The 11949-nt window shown below is 33.6% G+C and overlaps 1 pseudogene across 1 annotated transcript; it reads left to right on the forward strand.

Moving 5' to 3' along the window:
• The first annotated feature begins 4504 nt into the window (after positions 1-4504).
• LOC308495284 (nucleophosmin-like) lies at positions 4505-5736 on the forward strand (annotated as a pseudogene). Its single transcript has one exon. The product of its transcript is annotated as a nucleophosmin-like (transcript).
• Positions 5737-11949: the final 6213 nt, after the last annotated feature.

Below are 11949 nucleotides of genomic sequence, written 5' to 3' on the forward strand. Positions count from 1 at the left end.
TAAATGCTGTTAATTTTGTTTAGTCTTCCAAAAAAGACCTCTTTTATTGATTTTTCCATTCTATTATTAGTCTTTATATCATTTATTTCTGCTCTAATGTTTACTATTTCCCTCCTTTTGATAAATTTGGCTTAGTTTTATCTTCTTTCTCTAATTCTTCAAGGTGTAAAGTTAGGTTATTTATTTGATATTTCATTTTTGTTAATGTAGATATGTATTGCTAAAAATTTTCCTTTTAGAACTGCTTTTGCTGCATCACATGAGTTTTGGTATGTATTTTTAATCTAATTTCTCTCAAGATACTTTCTGACTTCCCTTTTTATTTTTTCTTGAACACATTGATTGTTTATTAATGATTTGTTTATTTCCATGTGTTGGTGAATTTTTGTTTTTCTCCTGTTTTTAATTTCTAGTTTAATTCCCTTGTGGTTAGAAAGTATATTTGATATGGTTTCAATCTTCTTAACTTTGTTAAGGCTCTTTTGTGGACCAACATATGATCTATCCCAGAGAATGTTCCATGTGTATTTGAGAAGAATGTATATTCCAGTGTTGATGGATGAAATGTTCTGTATATATCTGTTAGTTTCATTTGATCTACAGAGTTATTCAGATCTGTTTCCTTAGTAATATTTTGTCTGGACAATTTATCCAATGTTTAAAGTAGGTATGTAGTAATGTGATTTTTAACTGTAAAAGGGTTTCAATCTAAAATGAAACTGGAGGATATGAAATAGAAGCTCTCATACATGTGCCTTCAGGAAAACAAAAACAAACCAAAACAAATAAACAAACAAAAAAATAAGAGACTGCCTTTCCATAAATGCCTGACTTACACAAAATAGAGACTTACTTCTTCCCATTCTCAAGTCAATTAATTTAGTGCTTGGAGTCTTGCTGGACTTCCCCTTTTTGTACTCCTTGCCCATGAGTACATCCTGCCCCAAACCTACAGTTTGTGTTTTTCAAATTGCAATTCTTCTGCTATTCTCAAATAATGTCAATTTCTGGTAATTAGTCCTTGCCTCAGTTTACCTCTTTATTTTCATTTACGTAATAAATATAAATATATTTCTCACGTATATTTGGTCTTCATCCACAGTTCCTGGCTCACAGCTCCCAAAAACATTGTAATTCCTGAATAATAAGAGTAAGGAGAACATCTTTTGTTATAATATTTGGTCTCTTGTCTTCAGTTACTGAAAACCCTTCAGAGCCATAAAGGTAAAATGGGTATCTTATTATTCACAACTTGGCTTATGTTAACAAATATAACTTTGAAAAGTACCTATGGATGGAGATATATGGCCCGGGGAACCAACAATGAATAAAGGGTTGAAATTTCAGTCCCATCCCTGATTTCCAGAGAGGGAAGAGGGGTTAGAGGTTTAATCAATCACCAACAGCAAATGAGTTAATCAATCATGCCTATGTAGTGAAGCCTCCATAAAAACCCAAAAGGAAGGGGTTCAGAGACCTTGCAGGCAGGGAACAACAACACTTCTATGTGCTAACATGCCAGGCCCCAAGCTGCATGATGACAGAGACACATTTGTTGGGGCCTCACACTAAGTATCTCCTCTAACTGTTGATGTGTATCCTTTAATACTCCTTGTAATACATCAGTAATCTAGTGAGTAAAGGGGTTTCCTGAGACTGTCAATCCTTCTAGCAAATTAATTAACCCAAATATTGGTTTCTGGGAACATCTGATTTATAGACAATTGGTAGAAGCATAGGCAACAACCTGGGTTTGTCACTGGTGGATGAAGTGGAGGTCTGTCTTGTGGGACAGAATACTTTATCTGTGGAATATAACACTATCTCTGGATAGATAGTGTCTGAGTAGAGTTAAATTAGAGGACACCAAGATGGTTGGTGTCCCTTTCTATTATTGTGTCACTATTTTTCCTTTCAGTTCTGTCAATATCTGCTTTATATATTTAGAAATGTGCTCTGATTTGGGGTTCATACTTAGAAAGAGTTACAATTATTATATCCTACTGATGTATTGATCTCTTCATCATTATATAGTGATTTTAATCTCTTGTGATCAATTTTGTCTGAAAATCTATTTTATGTGACATAACTACTTCTGCTTTCTTTTAGTTACTATTTACATGGAATATACTTTTCCATTTATTCATTTTCAGCATATGTGTGTACTTAAAGTTAATGTGAGGCTCTTGTACACAGCTATGTTGTGTCTTTTGATTAGAGAATTTAGTCTATTTACATTTAAAGTAATTGTTGGTTGATAAGAACTTACTATTGCCTTTTATTGTTGTTTTTCCTTTGTTTCTTTTTTCTTCCTTTCTTATTTTCTTCCTTTGTGACTTTTTTTTTTGTAGTATTGTGCTTCAATTCCTTTTTAAAAAAATTTTTTGTAACTATTTTAGGGTTTGTCTTTGTGGTTACCATGAAGTTTACATAAAATATCTTATAGCTATAGCAATCTATTTTAAGCTTTCAACAACTCACTTTTAATCACATAAAAAGCTCTGTATTTTACTTCTCTTCCCTCCACATTTTACATCGTTTTATATTGTGCATCCATTAACAAATTATTGTAGCTATAGTTGCTTTTAATTACTGTTTTATTAAACTTTATACTAGATAAAAGTGATTTACACATTACACATTACACATTATTGGAGTAATATTGGAGTAAATATTACACATTTACACATTATTGGAGTATTCTGAATTTGACTACATATTTACCTTCACCAGTGAATTTTATATTTTTATATGTCTTCCTGTTCTTACTTAGTATCCTTTCATTCCAACTTAAAGAACTCCCTTTAGCATTTCTTATTAGGCATTTCTAGTGGAGATGAACTCCCTTATCTTTTGTTTGTCTGGAAATGTTTTTCTCTCCTTCATTTATGAAGAATCATTTTGTTGTGTGTAGTATTCTTGATTGGCAATTCACCCCTCACCCCCCACCTCAGAACTTTGAATATATCGTCCCTCTCCTTTCGGGCCTGCAATGTGTCTGCAGAGAAATTCCTTAGCATACTTATAGATATATCCTTGTATTTGAAGAGTCATTTTTCTCTTCATGCTTTCAAAATTATCTCCTTGTCTTTGACTTTTAACATTTTAATTATAATGTATCTCAAAGTAAACTCCTGTTGATCTTGCTTGGGGTCATTTGAGCTTTCTATACCTAGTTGTCTATATCTCTACAAAGTTTTGGGAAAATTTCAGCTATTATTTCTTTAATGCATCTTTCTGTCAACCTCTTTTCCTTCTGACTCTCTTTTCCTTCTCCGATTCCTATGATGCAAATGTGCATATTCTTGTTGGTGTCTCATAATTCATGTAGAATTTATTCATTGTTTTTCATTTTTTTCTTTGAGTTTCTCTAACTGGCTATTTTCAAATGATCTGTCTTTGAGATCACTGATTTCTTTTCTTCTGCATAATCAAGTGTGTTGCTTAAGCTCTCTGTTGAATTTTTCAGTTCTGTCATTGTATTCTCAGCTTCAGGATTTCTGTTCTCTTTCATGGTTTTAATTTTTTGTTAAACTTCTCATTTTATTTGTTTTTTTCCTGATTTTGTTTAGATGTTTGTTTGTGCTCTTGCTCCCTTGCATTTTACTTATTTTCTTTAAGATGATTATTTTAAATTCTTGTCAGTCAAATTATAGACTTTTATTTCTCTGGGATCTGTACTAGAGCTTTATTAGTTTCCTTTGGTGGTGTCATATTTGCCTGATTCTTCATGATGCATGTAGCTTTGCATGGGTGTTTGTATATTTGAGGGAACAAACAGCTGTTCCAGTCTTTACAGACTAGTTTCAGCAGCTAAAGCCCTTATCCAGGTTTTGCCCTAAGCTGATGGAATTACCTTCAGAATCCCAGCTGTCCTGAGTTGGAGCCAGTTATGAAGCTGTGATTGAATCTGCAGTGGGGTCTATGGTTGGTGGGCTTATTACCAAGGGCTTAAGTAGGCATGATTCTTGTCTGGTCCCTGAATCAATGGGACTGCCTCCAGTACCTTCTTCATTAGTAAGGCCGTGACTTGGGTCTTCTTCAGGGTTCACAGTGAGCTTATTACCAAGTTCATGGCAGGTATGGCTCCCACCAGGTCCCTGAAAGGCCTGATTCCTGGTTATTAGATGGCTCTCTGGGAGGAAAAGACTGATCCTAGACTGTGGCTGAGAAGTACTAGAACTAAGCTCAATACTTTTAAAAATATGATTTTTATATTTTACCCACTTTATCCAATTAACAAGGGTGTTGCCCTTTGACCATGTATTGATCCTTCCTCAAAATAGATAAATTTAACTATATTTAAATTTAAAATAACTTTTTCTTCAAATATACCTTAAGGAAGTGAAAAACACAAGACAAAAAGTGAAAAAAGATATTTGCAATATACATGTTGTAAATGACTCATATCCAGAATATACAGAGGGTGCCAAAAATATGTATACACATTTTAAGAAAGGAAAAAACTATATTAAAATTGTAATACAGTCCCTGGTGAGATTCTGTCTTGCATGTCTGTGCTGCTGAGCAGTAGTCGTTTATCTCCGTCCGTCTTCTCTCCTACCTAAGTGCGTGCCACCACCCCATGGAAGATTCGATGGACATGGACATGAGCCCCCTGAGGTCCCAGAACTATCTTTTCGGTTGTGAACTAAAGGCCGACAAAGATTATCACTTTAAAGTGGATAATGATGAAAATGAGCACCAATTATCTTTAAGAACGGTCAGTTTAGGGGCTGGTGCAAAAGATGAATTGCACATTGTTGAAGCAGAGGCAATGAATTATGAAGGCAGTCCAATTAAAGTAACACTGGCAACTTTGAAAATGTCTGTACAGCCAACGGTTTCCCTTGGGGGCTTTGAAATAACACCACCTGTGGTCTTAGGGTTGAAGTGTGGTTCAGGGCCTGTGCATATTAGTGGACAGCACTTACTAGCTGTAGAGGAAGATGCAGAGTCAGAAGATGACGAGGAGGAGGATGTGAAACTCCTAAGTATATCTGGAAAGCGCTCTGCCCCTGGAAGTGGTAGCAAGGTTCCACAGAAAAAAGTAAAACTTTCTGCTGATGAAGATGACGAGGACGACGATGATGATGATGATGACGAAGATGATGATGATGATGATGAGTTTGATGATGAGGAAGCTGAAGAAAAATCTCCTATAAAGAAATCTGTTCGAGATACTCCAGCCAAAAATGCACAAAAATCAAACCAGAATGGAAAAGACTCAAAACTGTCAACACCAAGATCAAAAGGTCAAGAATCCTTCAAAAAACAGGAAAAAACTCCTAAAACACTGAAAGGGCCTAGTTCTGTAGAAACATTAAAGCAAAAATGCAAGCAAGTATAGAAAAAGGTGGTTCTCTTCCCAAAGTGGAAGCCAAGTTCATCAATTATGTGAAGAATTGCTTCCGGATGACTAACCAGGAGGCTATTCAAGATCTCTGGCAGTGGAGGAAGTCTCTTTAAGAAAATAGTTTAAACAGTTTGTTAAAATGTTCCGTCTTATTTCATTTCTGTAACAGTTGCTATCTGGCTGTCCTTTTTATAATGCAGAATGAGAACTTGCCCTACCGTGTCTGATAAATGTTGTCCAGGTTCCATTGCCAAGAATGTGTTGTCCAAAATGCCTGTTTAGTTTTTAAAGATGGGACTCCACCCTTTGCTTGGTTTTAGGTATGTATGAAATGTTATGATAGGACATAGTAGTAGTGGTGGTCAGACAAATGGAAATGGTGGGGACACAAAAATATACATGTGAAATAAACTCAGTATTTTAATAAAGTAAAAAAAAATGTAATACAATGAATGACGCTAGCATTCATTTGATTAACACTATCTTTTGAGGGAACATCATATTACGCATTGCTACATAATTCAATTCAACTTCAAAAAATAATACATAGATAACATTTCTTAAAATGTGTATACATTGTTTTGGCACCACTGGTGTATATAAAAGACCCTTACAAATCAATAAATAAAAGACAAATGATTTAATTAAAAATGGGGAAATAAAGTATATTAACGTTGCCAATAAACATATGAAAAGATGTAAAACTTTACTAATCATCAGGGAAATGGAAATTAAATCCACCGTATTATTCTATTATACTCCACAAGAAAGGCGAAAATAAAAAAGACAAAGAAGATAAAGTATTGGAGAGAAAATGGAGCAGCTGGACTTTTCATAAACTGCTGGTGAAAGACTAAACTACTATAACCATGTTTAAAAACTGTTTAGTATTATCTACTAAAGCTGAACATATGCATATCCTAAAACATAGCTATTCTATCCCAATAAAAATATTTTTTCATCAAAAATATATACAACAATGTTCATAGTAGCATTATTTATAATAGGACCAAAGTGGAAACTACCCAACTATCCATCAACAGTAATTCAGATAAATAAATTATAATATATTCACATAAAGTAATTGGAATAAATGAACTAAAACTATGCATAGCTCCACAGTTGAATCTGACAAACATAACTTTAAGCAAAATTAAGCAGAAAACAAAAGAGCCTATAAAGCATGAGTCCATTTATATAAATTGCAAAACCAGTAAAAAAAACAAGCTATGATTTAGAATTCAAGATAGTAATTATTATCAGGATAGTGTAGGTTAGTGATGGTGAAAGAGAATGAGCATGGCTTCTTGGGTATTGACAATGTCTTATGTCTTTATCAGGGTTCAATTTTCATTGATGTGTTCATTTGTAAAAAATACACTGAGTTGTACATTTCTGATATGTGCACTTCTCTTTATGTATAATATTCCTAAATCTAATAATTTTTTAATGAAACGGAGACTTTTAATTGTAGTGTTGAAATGTAAAGAGATTGGAAGTCATCAAAGCCATACATATAACAAGAAAAAAGCTGAAAAACTTGAAATTCAATGACTTTTTTAAATTATCATATAATTAAAGTCACAGAGCTAACTGCTACCAGAGCATAAGAAGACGGAGATGAATATAGAGAATTACAGCCAAAATCAACTTACCTGGAGCAGAACCCACAGAGACCACAAACTGGCAAGGACATTTCAATAGTAATTTTAATTACTTGTCAGAATCTGTGTAGACTAGGAGTGACCCCAAACATTGTAGCTTTTACTTCCAGTAACGAAGTCACGCTCTCACAGTGAAGAGCCCAGAAAAATCTCCTAACACTTTAGGCTGGAGAAGGGAAAGTAATCATTTGGAGTGCTTTCCATAATAAACATTTACTGTCCAAGGGAAATATTTTACCAGAGTCTTCTCTGACATTAGAAAAAGGAAGTTAGTCAATTGCAGCTTCATTTATCCTTCCTATCTTACCTACAGGAAGAAAGCTAAAATATCACTTCTGTAGGTCACAACCCAAGGACTCAGACCCACTGAAACTTAGATTTAATTATGAGATTATAAAATGGTTCCTCTGCCCTACACTTTACCACCAAATGAACAAGAACTGTCAGACTGTTTTCCACAGCAGCTGGACCACTTTACATTCCTATCAGCAGTGTTTCAAAGGTTCCAATATCTCCACAGACTCATCAAAACTTATTTGTGTCCTTCCCTTTATTATAGTCACCTAGTGTGTGTGAAGTAGCATCTTACTGTGATTTTGATTGGTGTTTCTCTAATAACTAAAAATTGTGAATGTTTTTCCATGTGGTTATTGCCCATTTGTGTATCTTCTTTGGAGGAATGTCTACTCAAGTTATTTTATCTTTAATTATTTATTTATTAATTTTTTAATTTCACTGGATTGATTGTCTTTCTGTTATTTTCTTTTTCCTCTGATTGGGTCATAATTTTTGTTTCCTTTGAATTTCTCATAATTTTTGTTGAAAACTGGACATTTCAAATATAATGTAGCAATTCTAAAAATGAGATTCTCTCTCCTCCTCAGGGTTTGTTTAGTGACTTTCTGAACTAATTTTATATAGTCTCTAATATTTCATCATTTGTGACCACTGAAGTCTCCTTTGTTAGCTTAGTAGATAACTAATGTTTAGGTATATATTTCCTTAAATGCTTGGACCAGAAAAACAAAATAACAATAACAATTTAAAAAAACAAAACACCCTTCTGTTTTTACAGATAAGCTTTGTGTGTATTTTGGGGTAAATCTTCAACACTCAACCACTTCCTGTTTGCACAGAGCCTGAAGGTTAGCCAGAGGTCAACCAGTTTAAGACCTTTTCAGTTCTTTTCAGAACATGTGCCCAGACCTGGGAATGTGGGTGCCTTCAACTATTTTTTTTGTTTTGTTTTGTTTTGTTTTTTTGACTACCGTGTTTCCCTGAAAAATAAGACCTAGCTGGACAATCAACTCTAATGCATTCTTTGAAGCAAAAATACTAATATAAGACCCGGTCTTATTTTACTATTATATAAGACTGGGTCTTATAATATAATGTAATATAATACCAAGTCTTATATTAATTTTTGCTCCAAAAGACTCATTAGAGCTGATGGTCTGCCTAGGTCTTATTTTCGGGGAAACACGGTAATGCCCACCTAAGTATTAGGCCCAGTCCTAAAAGAGTTCCAAGTTAGATGAAATAAAGGCAAGTCCTCCTTCAGGGAGCCATTAGACAAGTCAAAACAACAACAGCTTTTGGTGTTGCTCTTTGAGAATAAGGTTTGTACTGTTCCTTACTGTACTTGACATTTCTATCAAGAATACAGGCTATTGGGCAGGCCCGGTGGCTCAGGTGGTTGGAGTGCCATGCTCCTAATGCCGAGGTTGTTGGTTTGATTCCCACATGGACCAGGGAGCTGTGTCCTACACAACTAGACTGAGAAAAAAATGTCTTGAATGAGAGTGAGGGGGGCGTGGAGGAGAGTGAAAGAAAGGGGGGAAAGAAAGAATACAGGCTATTGTCTTCAAGGTCATGACCATGCTGGGTTGTGAGGGATGGTACCAATGTAAGTTAAAATACCATAAAGCTGTCTAACTAATACTCGGTCATTTCTTGTTTTTTAACTTTAATAAGTATTTCCATTTGTTGTAAGCTTTTTATTATACCTATGAGTTCTTAAAAAGCTTATTCTGATTGTTTTTTGCTAGCTCTTTTTCTTTTTTTTTTTCAGAGATGGACTTCTGGAGTTTCCTACTCAGTCATTTTAACTAATGTCAATTTACCTTAACAAATTTAAGAGAAGAGAAACTATGCAAAGTATGTTATATGAAAATGAACTAATCTATAAATGAGTAATAAAAAGATAGGTGAAAAATAACAAGATATTTGGAAATTAAACAATAAATTTCTAAATAACACATGGATCAAAAAACCCTCAAGGAGAATTTCAGATGTTATTTTTAATTAAATGAAAATGAAAATATAGCATCAAAATTTGTGGAATACAGCAAAAGTAGAGAGGGGAGTAAATTTATGATTTAATGCATATATAGAAAAGAATAAAGATCTAAAATCAATAATCTAAGATTTTACCTTATAAAACCAGAGAAAAAAAGAAAAATTTTAGCCCAAAGCAAGTGAAAGAGAACAACTGACAAAAATTAGGGAGTAAATCAATGAAATAGGAAGCAGGAAAACAATAGTAAAAAACATGACACCAAAGCTGATTATTTGAAAATATAAATACCATTTCTTTAACCTCTAGACAAGCTAACAAAGAAAAACGAGGCAACTTACCAATATCAACAATAAAACTGAAGTCAGAGCTACCGATAAAAAAAGAAAATTTAAAAAAATCTTAGAACATACGAGGTCAGACAATTAAGTTTGTGAACTCATCCTAGAAAAAGTGCTGCATACCTCATTGCTGTATATCACTGCAGTCACCTTCAAAGTACTCCCCTTGGGAAGATATGCACCAATGCCAGAGCCTAGTTCACCCTTCAAAGCAATTCTGGAACTCTTTTTCTGGAAGGGTCATCAGAGCTGTCTTTGTATCATCCTTGATGTCCTGGATGTCATCAAAATGTCTCCCTTTCAATATTTCCTTTATCTTTGGGTAAAGAAAGAAGTCACTGGGGGCCAGATCAGGTGAGTAGGGAGTGTTTTCCATTACAGTTCTTTGTTTACTGGCTAAAAACTCCCTCACAGACAGTGCCGTGTGAGCTGCTGCATGGTCATGATGCAAGAGCCATGAATTGTTGGCGAAAAGTTCAGGTTGTCTAACTTTTTTATGCAGCCTTTTCAGCACTTACAAATAGTAAACTTAGTTAACTGTTTGTCCAGTTCCTACAAATTCATAATGAATAATCATTCTGATATTGAAAAAGGTTAACAACATTGTTGCAACAAGTTCACGAACTTAATTGTCTGACCTCATATAAGTAATCATAGCAGTGTTACAGAATATAATGTTAATACGCAAAAGTTTATTTTATATCAGCAATGAACCATTTGAAGTTAAAAACACAATATTATTTAAATTAGAACCAAAAAAAGAGAGAGAAATAACTAGGTATATATTTAATAAAATATGTGTAGTATCAATATGTAGAAAACTATACAACTCTGATGAAAGAAACCACAAAAATCTAAATAAGTGGAGAGATACTTCATACCCATGGTGTGGAAGACTCACTATTGTTTAGATGTCATTTTTTCCCAAATTTTATCTGTAGAATCAATCAATGTTATGCCAAACAAACACATAAAGAACAAATATATATATATATATATGTGTGTATAAAACATTTGCCTAATAAAAAAACATGTAAAAAATATACAAAGAACTCTTGCAACTCAATAATTAGCAGCAACCTAATTTTCAAAAAAATGGGCAAAAGATAGAAACAGATATGTAATGAAAGAAAAAGGCAAATAAGCATATGAAAAGATGTTGAAATCATATGTAATTAGAAAATTGCAAATTTAAAAAATAAGATACCACTATACACCACTGTAGCTGTATGAATATCTAAGTACTGAAAATGAGAATACAAAATGTTGGAAAAGACATGAAGCAGCAATTTCTCAATCATTGCTGGTGGGAATGCAAAATGGTACAACTAGTTTGGAAGACAATTTGGCAATTTCTTACTAAGCTTAAAGTAGTCCTACCATATGAATCAGCAGTTGTGCTCTTAAGTATTTACCCAGTTGAGCTGAAAACTTATCTTCATACAAAAACTTGCAAAGAAATGTTTAGTGGCTTTATTTATAATTGCCTAAAACTGGAAGAAACCAAGATGTGTTTTCATAGGCAAATGAATAAACAGACTGCAGTACATCTATACAATGGGGTATTATTTGATAATTAAAAAAAGAAATGAGCTATAAAGCAACAACAACAACAACAACAACAAACAGAGAAACCTTAAATATATAGTGTTAGGTTAGAAAAGCCAGTCTGGAAAGTCTACCAACTTTATGATTCCAATTATATAACATTTTGTAAAAGCAAAACTATAAAGACAAGGGAAGGGTAAAAAAAATGCATACATGAAGAACAGAGGATTCTTGGGGCAGTGAAAATAATTTTTATAAGGTTATAATAGTAAATATATGACATCATGCCTTTGTCAGATCCATAAAACTATAAAGCACGTAGAGTAAACCTTAAATGTATGCAATTAAAAAAAATCATTTAGGAGGTCAGGGGATCCAAGGAAAGAATGCAGACTGTAACAAGAAAATCTAGCAGTATTACACATATCTGAAACAGCCTCCATGAAATGAGTGCGGGAATAAGGTGCTGACCTAAGTAACTTAGGAAACAAATGGAGTCTGTAATGCTAAAGGCAAAAAGAATGGCCCATAAACATTGTACTCTTCTAATACTGTTATTTAACATTGGAGTACTGGTAAACAATTCTGATATTGCTATACACATATACTGAAATTGAAAAATTAAGTAAATCAATAACAGATGGCAAAAGTCAGGTTTCTCACTATTGCTGTGGAAGGTTACAGAAAAACAAAAAGAACAGGCTAAAACAATCCATATAGTAATGAATGAGTTGGAAACATCAG

Source organism: Rhinolophus hipposideros, assembly GCF_964194185.1.
Source record: "Rhinolophus hipposideros genome assembly, chromosome: X".
Lineage (NCBI taxonomy): Eukaryota > Metazoa > Chordata > Mammalia > Chiroptera > Rhinolophidae > Rhinolophus > Rhinolophus hipposideros.